The sequence below is a fragment of the Hibiscus syriacus genome, unplaced genomic scaffold (assembly GCF_006381635.1).
Source record: "Hibiscus syriacus cultivar Baekdansim isolate YM2019G1 unplaced genomic scaffold, ASM638163v2 tig00111238_pilon, whole genome shotgun sequence".
In the NCBI taxonomy this organism is placed as follows: domain Eukaryota; kingdom Viridiplantae; phylum Streptophyta; class Magnoliopsida; order Malvales; family Malvaceae; genus Hibiscus; species Hibiscus syriacus.
This window is the reverse complement of record NW_024063030.1, coordinates 2,297,896-2,316,883: the sequence shown is the minus strand read 5'-3', so window position 1 is coordinate 2,316,883 and position 18,988 is coordinate 2,297,896. Positions and strand designations below refer to the sequence as shown.

The 18,988-nt window shown below is 36.4% G+C and overlaps 2 long non-coding RNA genes and 1 pseudogene across 2 annotated transcripts; 2 read left to right on the top strand and 1 right to left on the bottom strand.

The window, feature by feature from the left end:
• The first annotated feature begins 923 nt into the window (after nt 1-923).
• On the top strand, nt 924-2,195 carry LOC120156819. Its single transcript, XR_005519087.1, has 2 exons — nt 924-1,064; nt 1,723-2,195. It is a non-coding gene; the product is annotated as an uncharacterized LOC120156819 (long non-coding RNA).
• Nucleotides 2,196-7,701: 5,506 nt separating this feature from the next.
• On the top strand, nt 7,702-8,843 carry LOC120156820. Its single transcript, XR_005519088.1, has 2 exons — nt 7,702-8,533; nt 8,618-8,843. It is a non-coding gene; the product is annotated as an uncharacterized LOC120156820 (long non-coding RNA).
• A 4,892-nt stretch (nt 8,844-13,735) lies between these two features.
• Nucleotides 13,736-17,793, bottom strand: LOC120156818 (annotated as a pseudogene).
• Between the last annotated feature and the right edge of the window lie 1,195 nt (nt 17,794-18,988).

The window sequence follows — 18,988 nt, the reverse complement described above, 5'->3', positions numbered from 1 at the left end:
GAATCTAGTGTTTCATCCTACTAAACCAATCGGTTGTTAGTTCATTTCCTAACTTTTCATTTGAGTTTTTGTATTGTTTTATTTAACAATATTTTAAAAGAAATACTCAATAATTTTTTTCTTATGTTATGATTTTTTTAATATTAGATTTGACGTTATTTTTTCGGTTAGTGTTTTTTTTGTTATTATGTTTATATATCCCTAGTTGGAACTCTCATTCAATTCTTACATATTCACAATTTCAAATATGTCGCAATTTAAAAAATGTCACACATAAATTGTAAAGATGTTGTCATTATTATATTTATTTTTATATTAATATTGTTGATATTTATCTATCATTGCTTACAATAATGTTGATGTATTAATCATTAAACCTTGTTATAGATTAGAGGAGAGTAAAAATATAAGTAATTAGATATATAAAGGGTTAATTAACATTTTATGATTTTTAAAAGATGTTTTATAATTTAAATTTTTTTACAATTTTAAAAGTATATTATAAATTTTTGTAGATTTTTAGAAATATATGTGAAGTATTAACATAAAATTTTAGTTATAATTGAAAGATTAAATGAGATATTACTCATTAATTTAATATATCACTTCATTTATTTTAAATAATCGATAATATAATATAATATCAATATTATAATAAAATTTCATATTTGTTTATAATTTTTAAAAATTTAATATCAAAATAAATTATTTTAAAATAGTGTAGTGATAAGTTGTGAAATTCAACCTTTTAATATTTATCCCCAAGTACTGCAGAACAGCAGAAGTGCAGAGTAGAATCCAAATTGGGGTGGACTGTTCCCAAATGGGCTACGTAGAGCAGTAGTTCAAATACAGTAGTAAAGTTTCCCAAATATTAACACATTTGAGTAAATATGTAGAAGGCTAAGGTTCACAAATTATTAAAACGGATAAAGAAGAAGACGGGGAAATAAAGAAGACTCGGCGATGTCTGCATCTCTGCAACCACAGCCTTTCTTCAGTGGAAGTCTCCAATTCTCCTCTTCTAATCTTCAATTTCGTCATCGCTCTGCCCCAATCTTCAGGTCAATTTCCCTCTACATTTTCTCTATTACCACGTGCTCCGTTTTTTGTTGCATTTTTTTCAGAATTAAGTCAATCATCCTTTAGTAATTCTACTCTCGTGTTACTGAGATAAAGTTGACAATTCATGGCGAATGCTTTTGTATTTTGATTATTATAAAACCGTTGAGTTGTTGATAGATGAAAGTGAAACTGCGGAACAGGTTTATTCTAAAAGTTGTTGCTAGTTGACTATGCTCTTGGACCTCTTGACTTAGCTTGAGAAATTAATAGTTCCTTTGCTGATGAAAACTTTATTTTTCACCATTTGCTGAAATAGTCAAAATGTGTAAGTTAACTGGTTTGTCTCCAATAAACGCCACAGGCTATGATACCATGTTGAACATATACCTTGGGCTTCATATAGGTGTTCTAAGATTTCTCACTTGAATGCTTTAATTTAACGTATTAAACCTTTAGTCTATGAGAATTTATTTACTGAAAATCAGTATTGCGGATTGCCCAGTTATCCAAGTTATGTGATAACTCCTGCTGGTTTGGGCCGATGTTGGACTTTTTGGTCTGTCACTAATGTTGATTCAAAGGTCTAGAACCTAGGAATTGTTGCTCCCAATTGTATCTTTTGGCCATTTTAGTTCTACAATTTCTATCTATTTTCAGGTGGAGATTTGGAAGAGACCAAGATTCAAGTCTAGTTACCAGTAGAACCAATGGTCAAGCATTTCGAATCTTGGCCAATCCTAATGTATTCTTCAACCAAGGCTTCTTCATGTATAAAGCCAGTATATTTGGTTTTTGAATATGGTCAAAGATTTGTAGTTGTAGGTATGTTATTATTGATTTGGTGATTAAGTGCTTCATGATAGTAAAGTTCTCCATGTATAGATGAATATTGGTTGATCTAGAGGTAAAATCTGCACCTGTCTTCATCATGTTGCACAAAATAAAGGTGACCTTGTCATTGTGTTATGACTTCATTTTTATGCAGACAGAAATGGTATATATTTTTTATTATGCTTCATGAAAAACATCCATGGCCAAATGATCTTGTTGTCTGCCACTGGCTGCATGGATTGTCTCTTTGAATCACTCATGGCTGTAAACAATAAATCAAGAAGTGATTGGTATCGAATTCTTAAAGAAAGATATACATTGAGGCATGGTCAGATTGTGCTGTCAATAGCTTAATGAGTATGCAATGTCTGACACGTGACATTTGAGCGATTCGAAATATCTAGTTTATTTAAAGATTATTGTTGGGAAATAAACCGAGTACAATTAATTTTCCTATAACCAGATTAGTGAGAATGCGAAATAAAAGTTGAAAAATAATACCTGGAATTGATAACGGAGTTCAGCCAATTTTGCTTACGTCTCCGGACTGCTGCAGATCTTTTACTAAGAGATAAAATTTACAGGTGTTTACAAAACACTCACTGCTCACAAAAAAGCTCTCTAGTATTGGGAGAAAAATGATTTTTGGGATGGTTTTGAAGCTAAATGAGCTAGGGTATTTATAGTTGAAACTTAGGGACTAATCTTTGAAAATACCCTACAGTGCAATGACTAAAGTGAATTTACCCATTCCTATTTTCAACAAACACCTACCAAACTTTACCAAACTTTGAAAAACATTTTTCAAAAAAACATTTACCAAACTTTGAAAACCATTTTCAAAGAAACATTTACCCAACTTTGAAAACCATTTTCAAAGTTGGTTGCCAACCTTTGGACTTTTAACAATCTCCTACTTGAAGACTGATTTTAATCTGTCTTCACACCTCGATCGATGCAGTAACATTTCTAGTCTTGTTATTCTTGCATGCCAACTGAAGCTGAACACAACTTCAGTTTGTTCGTGGTCACCGTCTTTGTCAACATGTCTGCCGGATTTTGAGCTCCACTGATCTTTTCAAGTTTCAAAATCTCATATTCCAGAAGAGACCGGATAAAATGATATCGCAATTGTATGTGCTTTGTCCTGGAATGAAAAGACGGATTCTTTGCTAGATGGATAGCACTTTGAATATCGCAATACAAGACATTGTTTTCTTGTTTCTTGCCTAACTCTTCCAAGAAACTTTGGAGCCAACCCATCTCCTTGCTAGCTTCTGTAACAGCGACATATTCTGCTTCAGTTGTGGAGAGAGCGACTATCTTCTGTAGTTGAGAAACCCAACTCACTGCAGTTCCTCCTAGAGTATAGACATACCCTGTAGTGCTCATTCTGATGTCAATATTTCTGGCTAAGTCAGCATCTACATAGCCTGTCAATATCGTATCTCTACCTTTGAAGCAAAGTGTTTTGTTTGTGGTACCTCGCAGATATCTGAGGATCCATTTGACTGCTTCCCAGTGTACCTTGCCCGGATTATTCATGTACCTGCTAACAGCTCCCACTGCATGAGCAATATCGGGTCTGGTATATACCATGGCATACATCAGACTTCCAATTGCAGAGGCATACGACACTTTTACCATGTGTGCACGTTCTTCCTTCGTCTTTGGTGATTGTTCTTTGGAGAGTCTAAAATGAACACCTAAAGGTGTACTTACTGGTTTAGCATCTTGCATGTTGAACCTGGAGAGTACTTTGTTGATGTACTCAGCCTGTGATAACATCAAAGTCCCCGACTTTGTGTCTCTCTTGATCCTCATCCCAAGAATCTGCTTTGCAGCACCCAGATCCTTCATAGCAAACTGCTTCGACAATTTTTGCTTCAAGTGTATAATCTCTTGCATGTTTGAGCCTGCAACGAGCATGTCATCAACGTACAACAATAAAATAATGAAGTTATTGTCGAACCTCTTGATGTAGCAACAATGATCTGCTTGGCATCTGGTAAAACCATTGCTACCCATGAAGCTATCGAACTTCTTGTACCACTGTCTAGGAGCTTGTTTTAAACCATACAAGCTATTCTTCAACCTGCATACCAGGTTTTTCTTGCCTGCCTCTATGAAGCCTTCTGGCTGCCTCATATAGATTTCTTCCTCCAAATCACCATGAAGGAAATCTGTCTTCACATCTAACTGCTCAAGATGTAAATTCTCTGCAGCTATAATTTTTAACACCAATCTAATTGTAGATAGCTTCACGACTGGAGAGAAAATTTCATTGTAGTCAATACCTTCTTTTTGCTGAAAGCCTTTGACAACCAATCTTGCTTTGTAGCGTTTGCTCCCATCATGCTCTTCTTTGATCCTGTAAATCCACTTGTTATGGAGTGCTTTTTTGCCTGGTGGTAATTCAGCTAATTCCCACGTCTGATTTGACTTAAGTGAGTCCATCTCATCTTTCATGGAAGACTCCCACTTGACTGAATCCTCCACTTGCATTGCTTCATCATAGCACTCTGGTTCACCATTGTCAATCAACAACAAGTAGTGCAAAGAATGAGAATAACGTTGGGTTGGTTTAGGAATTCTGGAGAAACGTCTCAGTTCTGGTGTGACTGGTTCTTCTTGAACTGTTTCAGGAGCGATCTGAACATCATTTCCAGAAATATCCTCAAACTCAACAAATTTCTTTGTTTCAGCTTCGGTGTTGGAGCTACTTGATTCCATGGTTGACCTATCTTTGTACATCACATTCTCATTGAAAATGGCATCTCTGTTTCTGATGATCTTCTGATTTTCATAGTCCCAAAATCGGTAACCAAACTCATCACCACCATAACCAACAAAGACACATTTGTTGGACTTGGCATAAAGTTTACTTCTTTCAGCAGAGTTTATGTGTACATAAGAAATACAACCAAACACTCTTAAGTGTGAAAGGTTTATTTCTTTCTTGCTCCAAACTTCCTCTGGTATTCTACCATCCAAAGGAACCGAGGGCCCACGGTTGATCAAGTAAGTTGCAGTGTTGATAGCTTAAGCCCATAGAAATTTGGGCAATCCGGCATGTATCCTCATGCTTCTGGCACGTTCATTCATAGTTCTGTTCATGCGCTCTGCTACGCCATTCTGCTACGGTGTCATGGGAACTATTGTCTCCATCTTGATCCCATTGTTTGCGTAGAAATCTCTGAATCTACGATTTCTGTATTCTCCTCCATTGTCAGACCTTAACCGTTTGACTTTTAGACCAGTCTCATTTTCCACCATGGCCTTCCATTTTCTGAAGGTATCAAAGACTTCTGATTTCTTCTTCAGAAAATAAACCCACAACTTCCTTGTAGAATCATCGATGAAGGTGACATAATTATAATGAGCCTGCAAGAGATGGAACTGGAGATGGTCCCCATACATCAGTATGAACCAACTCTAACTTTTCAGCCTTGGGTGTCTTACCAATCTTTGCAAAGTTGACTTTCTTTTGTTTGCCAAAGATGCAATCCTCGCATAGTCTGACATCTATATTCTTTAGATCCGGCAACTTCCCATTTGACAAAAGTGTCTTCATCCCTTTCTCGCTCATATGGCCAAGTCTTTGGTGCCATAGGTTTGATTTTCCATCAGCATCTGCTACTGCAATGATATTCTCTAAATTTGAGGTTATATAGAGAGTACCAGTTTTCTTACCATGAGCAATGATGAGTGCTCCTTTGGTAATCTTCCATTCACAACCTGAAAAGCTTGTATTATATCCTTCTCCATCAAGCTGTCCTACAGAAATCAAATTCCTTTTGAGGCCAGGAATATGTCTCACTCCTGTCAGCTTCCAGGTGGTCTGGTTTGGCAACTTTAATCGGATGTTTCCTTTTCCGAAGATCTTCAAGGTTTCATCATCGGCTAGATGAACCTTCCCAAAATCACCACTGACATAGTTCTCCATGATTTCTCGGCATGGGGTGGAGTGGAAAGATGCCCCTGAATCCAAGATCCATGATTCAATCGGAGTGTTGACGCTTAGAATCATGGCATCACTCCTCTGTCATGTTGGCAGATTCCTGTGCACCGGTATCTTTCTTCAGTGCTCGACAATCTCTTTTAAAGTGACCCTTCTTGCCACAATTATAACAGGTAAAATCTTTCTTTCATGTTCTTGATTTGCCCCTTCTGGATTTTGATCTGCCACGATTTGAATTTCTTTATGAAGTTCTCCCTCTAGACTCCGTGTGTAAGGCTGAGGAGGTTGATGCTTCACCCGATTCTCTCCGTCGAATTTCTTCGCTCAGTACCAGATCTTGAACATCATCAAATTTCAATTTACTATATCCCGACGAGCTGCTAACTGCTGTAACAGTAGCATTCCAACTGTCTGGTAGAGATGATAAGAGAATTAAAGCTCGAACTTCATCATCGAATTCAATTTCTACTGAACTCAATTGGTTTGTGATTGTGTTGAGTTCATTTAGGTGTTGTGTCATCGATGCCCCTTCCATCATCCGCATAATCGCCCCATCAAGTGCACTTTGTTTGAGGCTGATGGCTTCTCATACATACTGGAGAGAGCCGCCATAAGACCCGCAGTGTTCTTTTCCTTTGCTATGTTGAAAGCAACATTGCGGGATAACGTCAGTCGGATAACTCCGAGGGCTTATCTGTCGAGAAAAGCTCAGTCTTCATTCTTCATGCCCTCTGGTTGCTTTCCTGAGAGAGGTTGATATAGATTTTTCTGGTACAAAAAATCTTCGATCTGCATCTTCCAAAAGCCAAAGTCCGCACCATCGAACTTTTCAATTTTCACATTCCCTTCGTCTGCAGCCATCGCTCCCACTCGAATCTGATTTCGTTTGGATCGTTTCTGACAATTCTTGCGAACCACCGTGTATTATAACACCTCCGTCAACAAGCTCGTATCGCCGACAAAATTTTTACTATTCATGAAATTTACTATTCACATGAATAGTAACATCGCAAAAAATTGACAAAATTCACAACCAAAAGCTCTGAGCCAGTTGTTGGGAAATAAACCGAGTACAAGTAATTTCCCTATAACCATATTAGTGAGAATGCGAAATAAAAGCGGAAAAATAATACCCGAAATTGATAACGGAGTTAAGCCAATTTTGCTTACGTCTCCGGACTGCTGCAGATCTTTTACTAAGAGAGAAAATTTACAGGTGTTTACAAAACACTCACTACTCACAAAAAAGTTCTCTAGTATTGGGAGAAAGAAATGATATTTGGGATGGTTTTGAAGCTAAATGAGTTAGGGTATTTATAGTTAAAACTTATGGACTAATCTTTGAAAAAACCCTACAGTGCAATGACTAAAGTGAATTTACCCATTCCTATTTTCAAAAACATCTACCAAACTTTGAAAAACATTTTTCAAATAAATATTTACCAAACTTTGAAAACCATTTTCAAAGAAGCATTTACTAAAGTGAGAATGGTATATATTTTTTATTATGCTTCATGAAAAACATCCATGGCCAAATGATCTTGTTGTCTGTCACTGGCTGTATGGATTGTCTCTTTGAATCACTCATGGCTGTAAACAATAAATCAAGAAGTGATTGGTATCGAATAAAAATTCTTAAAGAAAGATATACATTGAGGCATGGTCAGATTGTGCTGTCAATAGCTTAATGAGAATGCAATGTCTGACACGTGACATTTGAGCGATTCGAAATATCTAGTTTATTTAAAGATTATCTGCCAGTTTAGTTCAGGATCAGCTAATTTAAAACTATGCCTTGTTACTTGATTTTGTTCACTTTGTATTTTATTGGCTGGAGATTCTTTATTGTATTAAAATCACTTGGAGTTGCAACCTTAACCATACTCCTTTTCTTTTGTCAATTGCTGCCATGTTATTCAATGAGCTTGCAGTTTGGAGAGACTAAATACTTATTCTTCATCAGCTCTTTTTGCTAATGCCACATATACTGCTTTTACTGCTAGTAAATTTTAGTTTTTATATCAAATTGTAGTTGAACATGGGGTCTTTTTCTTTTCCATTTTGTATCAAATAGTTCTTCAAGTAAAGGAGATCCAGGTAATGAAGTCTCATGGTTGACCCTTTGGAAGCAAAACGGTTAGCCGCCAAGCAAATGGAACAAATTAAGGCTAAAGAGAAAATAAAGGTAAAAAGGGTTTTATTTTAATGAAAATCTAGCTTATTTTTTATTGTATATCATATGGTGCCACTAAGAAACCGGGGCGTGCAATTGCCTGTTGAATTTCTAATAGAAGCTTTTAAATTGAACAAAATTTTCTAGAACCTCTGTTATCCTTTCATTTTCCCACTTGCACATGTGGTTCTTCCGAAGTCAACTCTTTCCAAGTGTGGTATTCTATCCAAGTTACTACTTAGGCCCCTTCTGTTTTTTCTTGTTCTTCTCATTGGTTTGCTCGAGGTGTGCCAGCAAGGCGGCACGTATTTTGTTTTTACAAGTCTTTTATGGTAAGAGTAGATGGCGTAGTCATAGGGCATGATTTTTGCATCAAATGTTTTTTTAAAGGTGTTTCCTTGAACATTCTTGTTAATCGAGGCGATTAATGGGGCGTGGGCAATGATTGGTCTCACAGCAGGCTAGTTATTGAAGGACAAACAGGAAAAAGTATTCTCGAGCAGGTAAAATGAAGGAAATGGAATAACCCCTTTCAGTTGGCTGCATTGCTAATCGTTGCTCATTGATGGTTCATTTTTTTAACTCAGTTGGCGGGGTATGTGTCCGCGATCATCCACATTTTGTGCGATAGGCTTGGACAATTTGGGCAAAGCAAAGGTCATTCTTGAAAACTATTTTTCATATCAACAGTTCTTTCATCATATTATATTGACTTCATAAGTTTTTATTTGTATGTCCTCCTGCTTTTCACGAACCTGTCAACAAACTGTAATCATTCTTTATATAGCAAATGACATCATTACTGGTTCGAAACTGTCACTTTATATGAATTTGGCAACAGGTTCTTCCGGGACGGAGCTATGTGGCCCCCTAATTTTTTATCATTAAAACGATATAGGAATAAAATATCTATTTAGAACTTCAAATTTTGGTTTTATTTTGATTTTACCCCTCCCATTTCTATTGGTAGTTATACCTTGTCTCCCTTGACTCTGTCCCTGTGTCCTTCATACGAGGTTTTCCCTGGCTCTTACTGCATGTTCGGTTATGGGTGACTAGTGAGTGAGATACTCGGTGTGATTTATTTCGTTAGTAAAACAACATTATGAAGTATGATTATGCATTACGCTTGTGTTGTCTCCAATACTTTCTAGTTGTATTGGTAAGCACATTAAAAGATTCCAGTCACCTTGATAGATAGGTGTATGTTCTAACAGGCATCAATGTTGAACCTGTCAGGAAAAAAACTATTGCTTCCAGAACTAATAATCATTTCTGGAACTCTGTCTCCCTCCACTCCTCAACTTGCTGCTAACTCCTCGGCCTGAAGAAGATTATCCTTTTTTGTACTCTCGAATGTAGGTGCTAACAAGGCTATAAAACTTTCCCAAACCATTTAAACCGGACGAGACGTCTGGATTGATACACAAGGGATCAAAAAGATCCTCAGATCCTTCTTGCTGACAAGGAATTCCAATGAAAATAGCAAAGCAACCAGACTTAATAAAAGCATGGAGTTTATATATAGTGTCAACGACCTCAGAACAAAGCTCTCAGGTTCTTTGCATAATTCTAATTTCTCATACATGAGTTAAAAAAATGATTTTCGGACATGACAAAACAATAGGGCGTCTCAAAAGTTACCTGTAAGAAAGAAGACCAAGATTCCATGAGGGAGTTGGAGTTGGGTTTTCGGTGGACAGTTAAACTGGCTCTGTAAACATGGTTTCCGAGTGTTGGAGAGGTTGAAGGAAAGAGGCCAGGAAGATGCTCTGATCGTATCAACATTATCCTAATTTGGGTTAGCAGTTTTTTTGGGTCTAAATCTTATAACAGTAATAGCAAGTGAAATTCAATGGATTTCACCACTTTCTTACTCTGCACACATCAGGAGTTCCAATCATTTTTGCAGCGTTGGCCCAAACTAAGCCCACAAGCATCCCTAAGTGGTTTTGGGATGCACAAAATATTTTCCCCCAACTTTGCCCTAAATAAGTTTATGCATTTGGAGATTATTTACGTAGATTTAATATTTTTTTTAAATTATGGGATGATTGTAAGGTATAAATATTCAGAATCTTTATCAATTATGGATAACGTACATATATCCTGCAGGAGTTGTTCGAATCCTTAATCCAAATTTTTAAGAAAATAAAATTTTCTTTTTATCATCGAAATCGCTTGATGGATTCATGTAAATTTAATAATTGAATCTTAATATTTATTTTTCAGTACGAAAGCTTGTAGAGCATTCTGAAATTAAAGAGAAAAACCGAAACGTACAAAAAATGTTGTTTTGGGAGCAAACAACAAGCACTGATTAAGGAAAGGGTGCCCCAATTGAACTCCAATAGGGTGGGATGCCCCCTAAAAATGCCTTAGTTTTGTGACTCCCAATGCCCCAACCTCTTATTTATTTAATACGTTGAAGAAAATATGAGAGCAAAGTTTAAATAATTAAAATGTAGTGAGAAGGAACAGGTAAGCATGGTGTTCTAAGCCCTAAAAGGTATGCGCAACATATCAACATCAAAGATTAGAGACAACAGGGGCATGAATGTCTTGCTTTGTCATCTACTTGTTTGCATATTCTTTATACTTTATTCTAATCATATAAATACCTTCCTTCCCAAAGTGGATCCACCTTTGGGTTTAAACAACAATAAAATAAGGATTAAAATATTTTTAATTTTATAAGTAGAATTAATAATTAAATTAAAGAATATAAGATTAATTATAGGGATTCATTCATATATATACTTTTAGCTTTTATTGAATTAAAAGTTATATATTAATTGAATTTATTGAATGATCTTAATTATGAAAAATAATATTCTTTTTTAAAAGATTTAAGTTCAAACAATTACATATGTAATATATATATATATTATCAATAAACTAAAAAATAAACAAATATTATCTAAAAATCTCCTTAAATTATATTAAAAACTTACGCATTAATTAGTAATATTACAGCAAGGGGTTGCACTTGTCTTATTGTGATTGCAGGTTGTGAAAAAAGAAAAGGCATACATAAATGCAAAGGGTAGGAATTTGGTAGGAAAGTAAAATGGAGCGGCCATATGTTACCTTTTAACGGTTGGGGATTCTACCCGAAGTAGTGAGGTGTCGATTCAATTCGGTGGGAGAAGATGCGAGGGTCCCGCTTCAGGTGGACTTGGGGTTTACACTATCAACTTCATCTTTCACTTATTTACCCTTTGAGGTTATGGACTTTGAATATTTCTCACATTTAAATAGTTGCATTTTCGAAAAATTAGGGAGGGAAGACTACGGTGGTTTGGGCATGTCTTTAGGTGACTACCGTCGGATGCGGTCAGGAGGGTAGAGTCGATTACAGTCGATGGTGCCAGAAGGAGAGGACGATCAAGGCAGAAATGGGAAGACTGCTTGAGATCTGATTTGATGGATTTAGCCCTTACCAAGGACATCCTCTGATAGGAAAGTATGGAGCGAGTAGTGTGGGTCACATCTATAGGGTGTATCATATCTCTTTTTTTAATACCTTTGTAGTAATTTCCATGACTTCTACTTTTTATACGTTTCTGTTATTGATATTTATGAAGGCTTAGAATTGAGTTTGCTATCGTTGGCTTCTGTGTATCATTCTCTTCATGTTTTCTCTTTTAAATTTAGTCGGGTCTAATGTTACTGTCTATATACAGAGATTTTTTCGCAGGGTTTTATTTGAAGGGATTACTTCCCATTAAAGACGCGCATAGGATATTAATGACTACATATGAATATTGTTCAACTATGTATTTATGTATTTATTTATACATGCATTGCATTTTTATTTATATTTTTTATTTTCTGACTGCCGGAGGTCTTCCACAAAAGCTCTCTCAACCTGGCGTTGGGACAGCCTACTACCCTACCTCTCCCTTACCCCATTACATATGAAAATTGAGTTTTGTTGTTGTAATTGGTGGACGGCTGTAGAGACTGCTCCATCCCACTTTATTCTTATCCATAATTTTTTATTTTATCATCAATGATTAAATCGTAATATTAAATTATCTCATAATTTTCGTCAATTTCAAGATTTATATATTTCCTATTATAATAATTTTGCGACTCAATTTATATATAATACATTTACCCATAACAATTAAATAAATATAAAATTTTCAATTGACATCTCCCCTCACTCTTAGGTTATGGATTCAATATCCATTAGTTCCATCAACAGTTTTCTTACATGTTCTATTTAAAAATTATACGAAAAAGATGGACCAATCAAGAGGTTGGATTGGACCCCGAATAAGTTTCATATTAGGGTTTGTGGATTTGAACCACAACCAAAAGCTATACATATAACTAAACTAAATGAAATTCATGTGTAAATATTCTATATTGAAAATATGGGTTTATTATCAGTGAAATGATACGAAGATTTAGGAAAATATGAAGGAGAAGAAGATGGGGCATGAATATGGTTTATTTACTACTGTTAATCTCAACCATCCATTTTCACTCGTCTAATGTTCTTAAATCTGTGTAAAACTCTATTAGTTTTATATTATGTAACAAGATTTTATCTCAATTTAATTTAAATTGTAATTTTTTTCCTGAATAAATATACAATATAGGACAATATTTCCAAGTCAGAAAAATTATTATTATTTTTGTCTAAAAGACAATATCCGTCGATAGAACCGACTTTTTTTAAGGGTCGATAAAACAGCCCTACATGCAAAAAGAAAGAAAGATAGATTATTAAAAAAGTAATTAAAACACAAATGATATTTTAAATGATGATAAAATACACAAATGATCTTAATTATAGATCATTATTTTGATTTTGTTAAGTCATAATTATTAAAATTATAAAATTATCAACTTGATTATTTATATATTTCAAAATCGCCGTTTACCTTTAAAATATTAACTTCCTTTTGATTAGATGTTACCCTACTGACTGAGATATAATCAAATAATATCTTCATGGTGTATATTGGCATCGTCGTTACTTTGAAGTATTGACTCACCAATATAATGTTTCAAACACTAACTTGATAATATAATGTAAATAGATATTCGATTCACAAAATACAGCTAAAATGATTATGAGATCATATTTTATTATATCTCAATCAATAAATTAACACCCATCTCAGACGACTGCCAATTTTTTAACAGAAAATGATGAATTGAAACATAATGAATAGCAGGTAATCATTTAATAACTTTCAATAGTCGAAAAGCTCAACAAAATAATATTTTATAATCAAATAATCATTTTATAACTTGTAAAAGTAAAAAAACTTAACAAAACATCCTATAATAAGAGATTATTCGTCCTTTAAACAACGTGATTTGAATATAGTAGAATAAAATAAGCCAATAAATTATGAAAACAATATATAAATATTTGAAATACGTAAAAAGTTATATTTTATTTATGTTTACAGAACTGGTACAGAACACAAAACATATATACTGTTGCCAAAACCGTACTCTGGAACTAATACGTATCCATAATAAAATAAAAATCAATAATATAAATAAAAAAGGAGTTGGAGAGTTGTGTAATTTTACTAAAATTAAGGATATCGTTAATCTATCAACATGTCCATCGCCCTCCTCTAATCAACTCTTTACCTCTCAACCGTAAAAAACCAGTTGAGCATATTTACATCTCTATCCAATACAAATTCCGAAATACCATTCTATCACTTTCTTTTTCAGAGTAAAAAACATTTATTCATATCAAATTTCCTTACTACCGGACCCCATCGTCAACAACTACCTTCACACTACGGGAAGCCAATCTCCATGGCTTCGATTACAGGATTCAGATCAAGTTCGAGTCGAGCGACTAGAGACTCCTCCGTCGTTGGCATTCGTGTTTTCAGCTGTCGTAAGCTTGGAACCAATGCTTTCTCTGTCCATTCTTCTAATCCAGTTCCGCCTGTACATACCCCACTTGTAATCTTCTCCAGAGCTTCATTTACAATCTCGATTGTCAACCTGTCGCCATAATGCTGCAAACTTTTTTCGTTATCAAGTTGGATATATCTTGTCTAATAGGACCGAATCGACAGGTTTAAGACAATGGCCTCGTCCACAAAATTTAGCAGCTCATGGGATGCAATGATGATGATGATGATGATGTTGAGTGGATAACCGTCTGTTTGTCAGGCCATGTTCTTCATGATCGACCGTGAGATCACTGGAATTGTGTGATCCATCTGCTTTTTCCTCCTCCACTCAGCAGCCTCGTTAAGATCAAAAGATAGAGAACCAGATTCCGTCCGTTGTCAACCTGTCGCCAATAATGCTGCAAAACTTTTCGTTATCAAGTTGGGATATATCTTGTCTAATAGGACCGAAATCGACAGGTTTAAAGACAATGGCCTCGTCCACAAAATTTAGCAGCTCATGGGATGCAATGATGATGATGATGATGATGTTGAGTTGGATAACCGTCTGTTTGTCAGGCCATGTTCTTCATGATCGACCGTGAGATCACTGGAATTGTGTGATCCATCTGCTTTTTCCTCCTCCACTCAGCAGCCTCGTTAAGATCAAAAGATAGAGAACCAGATTCCGTCCTCGGCTTTGTTGCTCTGTCCTCATGCAGCCAACTGGCTCGGCGCTTCGCAGTTTTCTCACCAAGGGATAACCTAATTGCCAACCTCCGCTAGCTAAAGTGACAGCTTCTGTTCATCCAGAGAAATATCATTTGATATGAAATTAAGATTACCCGCATCAGATTAGAAGTGAGGATAAAAATGACATTTCCAAGACTGATCTCACGACCATGAGAATCAGCAATTCGACCTCTCTCCGTTGCTCGTTTTATGCTGCCTCTAACTAGCATCTCTGCTTCATCAATATCTTCAAGAACTACAGAGAAAGGGTTTCTCCTCACTGCCTCCGCTATTTTATCCACCACGTTTACCACGGAAACTCACATCAGATTCTCCGTCATCAAGTCTTGAACCAAGACTTATCACAAATGGATGAGCCCCACATACTTGATCTGACAGGGCCAAGGCCATCTTCTTGCCAACCCTGTCAGGCCAGAAAACAAGAGCCAAATGTCACCCTTTGAACCAGTACCACGCTGTTTCCATTGCCTAATCTACACTGTGTCACTGTTGTGGCCACTGAAGATGCTGCATCCCGCTGCCACCACACCTTCTTAGACCCTTGAGGTTTTTGCTCAATGGTAATTTGGGTTGGAAAGGTTGGCGTCCTAGCATACTTGAATGTACAACCTCATCATTGAGAGAGCAGGGGAGCGAATCTCTCGGAGCCCAGAGTTGGCTGATGAAAATTTTGATGGAGTTGCAAGCATGTATCATCCCCCACTTCTTTTGCAATTCTTGAGTCTTCTGCGTCAGATCACCTCTTGATCCTTACTCTGTTATAAACAAACCATCGTAACAATGAAGCTTAGGGGGAATGCATTTACCCGTGCAGATGTTCAACCACACACACACAAAAAATCTAATAAGGCTTAATTTCTAATTGGACTGAACTTGTTACCTGTCTCTCATCTACTGTTTTGACATCACTGTCATGGGCTTGGGCATTCTGCAACCACTGCGGCAATGCTGGCCGAGTTGACTCTGACCTAATATCCGATGAACGTTGCTCAAACTCCTTAGCTGCTACAAGTTTGGCAGATCTTGTTTATAGTTCTGCATGCACTGCGGGCAACAGCCGGTTTTCTGAGCAGGGTCAAAATTCTCAGAGGGTTGCCTTGGTTGAGTTGTAGTTGCAAACGCCTTCAATGGGGAAAGGGACTCAACATAGCTGCCAAGTATCCATTGCTCCCAAGCCTGGAAGATAAGAAGCATATTACAAGTTAATCAACCAACTCACCAGCTACAAAATTGATTGAAACCTGAAAAAGAGTCCCAAATCACAGTTCAAATTGAAGAATCTATGTTTTAAAAAATTGGATAGAACCACATAGAGTGACCAACACAAAGTCAAACGGAAACATGAATGTAAAAGCCTCTTATCGACATGAAGGGACCCTTTTGCGTTAAGCAAGTCCCAAAGCTGACAGGGAAAAATGTTAAAAGTTTAGATCAGAATCTCACCTTTTCCAAGAATAAATCCTTTAGTATCACAATAACCATGGATTCTATAAACACAAATTTCCAGATACCCACTGATATTCTATATTCAACTTGAATTGAATTCCAAAACTTTGAACCTTAACTTTTCCCAGCATCATCTGATCGAATTTAAGCTTTTCAACATTCAAAAATCAAAGCTAAAAATAAACAAACATAAAAAAAAGAGCTTGCCAAGTTGTAAGTACCTAGAGAAAATTCCCGGCGACGGGCTTGGCAGCGATAGGAACAGCCTGCAGAGCCCAGTCGTTCTCCATTGGATGATAAACTGACATCTCAAATAGTTAACAAGTAGCAGTTCCGATCAACCAAACTCTGGCACTCCCTTCTCCAAATCTCCCCAACAGCTCACCCATCTCAACCACTGCAGCGCGCCCGGCTTCCGAGACCGTCTGCTGCTGCTGTTTGAACCCCACCGACAAGACCCACGGCCTGATTATTCTCTACTAACCATTCAAGTCACCCAAATCAAGAATCACCCCTCCACAATCCAAGTTCCCATCATTGCTCCAACTTTAGTGCCCAATTCCTTGATTTTTGCAACCAATTGGGTTTTTATCTAATGCGAAATCTTTCTGCGGACTAACCACCTCAACGTTTCTCAAACCCCGTCGATTTCCTTACTCTCATCTTCCTCAAAATCTCCTTGACAATCAATTCCGGTTTCCGAAGCACCGACCAAAACCGGGTTCATCTTCTTACTCCTCATCAGAAATCTATTACCCGCTTACTTCCTCACTTCTTGCTGGCCGGCTGCCCCTTGCTGTAATCTCGGATTCAAATACAATTTCCGATTAGATGAGGGCGCGGCCACGGTGGAAGCAGGAGCTATGACGGGTCTGAATCCCAGTCCGATTGGACCAGCAGTGGTGGCTGATTTTGAAGTCGTTGAGCTGAGTGATTGCTCAATGGTTGCTTTACAGCTGGACTCGAAAAACTGGCCTCACGCATGACTCTACTAACACTTGGATCATCAAGAATCGATATTATAATTGTTCCAGTTCCACCTTACGTTGATGAGCTTGAGCGCGTTTAAGAGCAGCCATCAATGGGCGCGGCCACGGTGGAAGCAGGAGCTAGGGGTCTGAATCCCAGTCCGATTGGACCAGCAGTGGTGGCTGATTTTGAAGTCGTTGAGCTGAGTGATTGCTCATGGTTGCTTTAAACAGCTGGACTCGAAAAACTGGCCTCACGCATGACTCTACTACACTTGGATCATCAAGATCGATATTATTAATTGTTCCAGTTCCACCTTAACAGCCAAAAGCGGCTGCTGTTGTTGCTCCGGACATCCACGGCGTTGATGAGCTTGAGCGCGTTTAAGAGCAGCCATCAATGCATTGGAAATTGGAGGGTCGAGCCCCGGGCTGCCGCCACTACTGGCGTTTTGGGAAGGGGGACGCTCCAACGCGACGCCGAAGCAAGCTCCAAAGCTCGACACTGCAACGGATGGGAAGAATTGGGGTGGGATTTGATACATGCTTGGCGCAGGAATCCCGAGGGAGATGCAAGGAGCGTTGCCGCCACATGGAGCGGCGTCGTTTGGCCGTGATTCCTACGGCTTGCTTCAGCTATTGAATGGCTCAACACGCTGGCCGCCTCCGCGTCAGGGTCTGTTGTTGGATCGTGCTTAATCCGGTTCTCATTTATTCCACTTTCTTCTTGTTCTTCCTCCTCCTCCTCCTCTTTGGGCATCTATATTCCTAATTCGTTTTAATTTACTATTATCTAAAAGAAAGAAAAGAGTATGGAAATACACAGAGTGAAAGGAATCAGCAAATGAAAGCTTTTTACAGAGAAAAGAAAGAAACTATGAAAGAAAGCATATATAGAGAAGCTTACATGCTGGTTAACTTTTTCACTATATAAATTTATGTTACAAAAATAAATTAGAGATAAATAAATTAGTTTTTTTTTTATTTTGCACTGTGTATAGTTTAAAGATGAAGTTGAAATATTTAAAATAAAATTATAATTTAAAAATCTATTACGTAATTAATTCTCATATATTTATTATGATTTTGTATTTAAACATATTACTGATTAAATTTTATCATTGGGATATTTTTGTTATTATTTCTCTTTCTCTTTTGTTTCGTTAATATTATATAATTTTTTGTAGCTATAATCACATTTTCATTTTCTTATCGTATTTGGTTTACTTAATTCTTTAAAAAATATGATTCATGTTATATAGAGAGCAATAATTATGTATCATAAAATGATAAGGAATTGATTAAACAAACAAATGATGCATTGTAGCATCATTTTTTTTTATTTGTTAACGATGACTTTAAAATATGTTTCAACATGATAGGAGATGCTACATCCGATGATGACGATTGCTATATAGTTGTCCTACGAACTTTTCTAAAAGTAATTAACTAGGCATATTCAATAATCGATTATAACCGACATTCCTAATCGTAATAAAAAAAAGTAAATTGGAGCGTGAAGATCTGTCTCACAGATAACTTGAAAGAACATAATGAAAATAAACTTCGAAGACACAAGGCAAACAACACTTGCAAAAATAAACTCTCGTTTTATTATTAATCAAAAAAAATTCCTCTTCAAAGTGAATGAGATCACCTTTATATAGGATGAAGAGTTCTTGTTGTATCAGACTATGAATAAAGATAACGTTTTGATTTTATCTTAATTTTTAATAAAATAATAAAATAAAAATAAATTTAACATAATCTTAATTTATAGAAAATAAAATTTAATTCTAAGATAATACATATATTATATTAAATTATATCAACAACCAACACGTGAAATGTAATCCTTTTTTTTCGCTATCGATTACTTATCTATTGGTATCAATTTGAGATACCA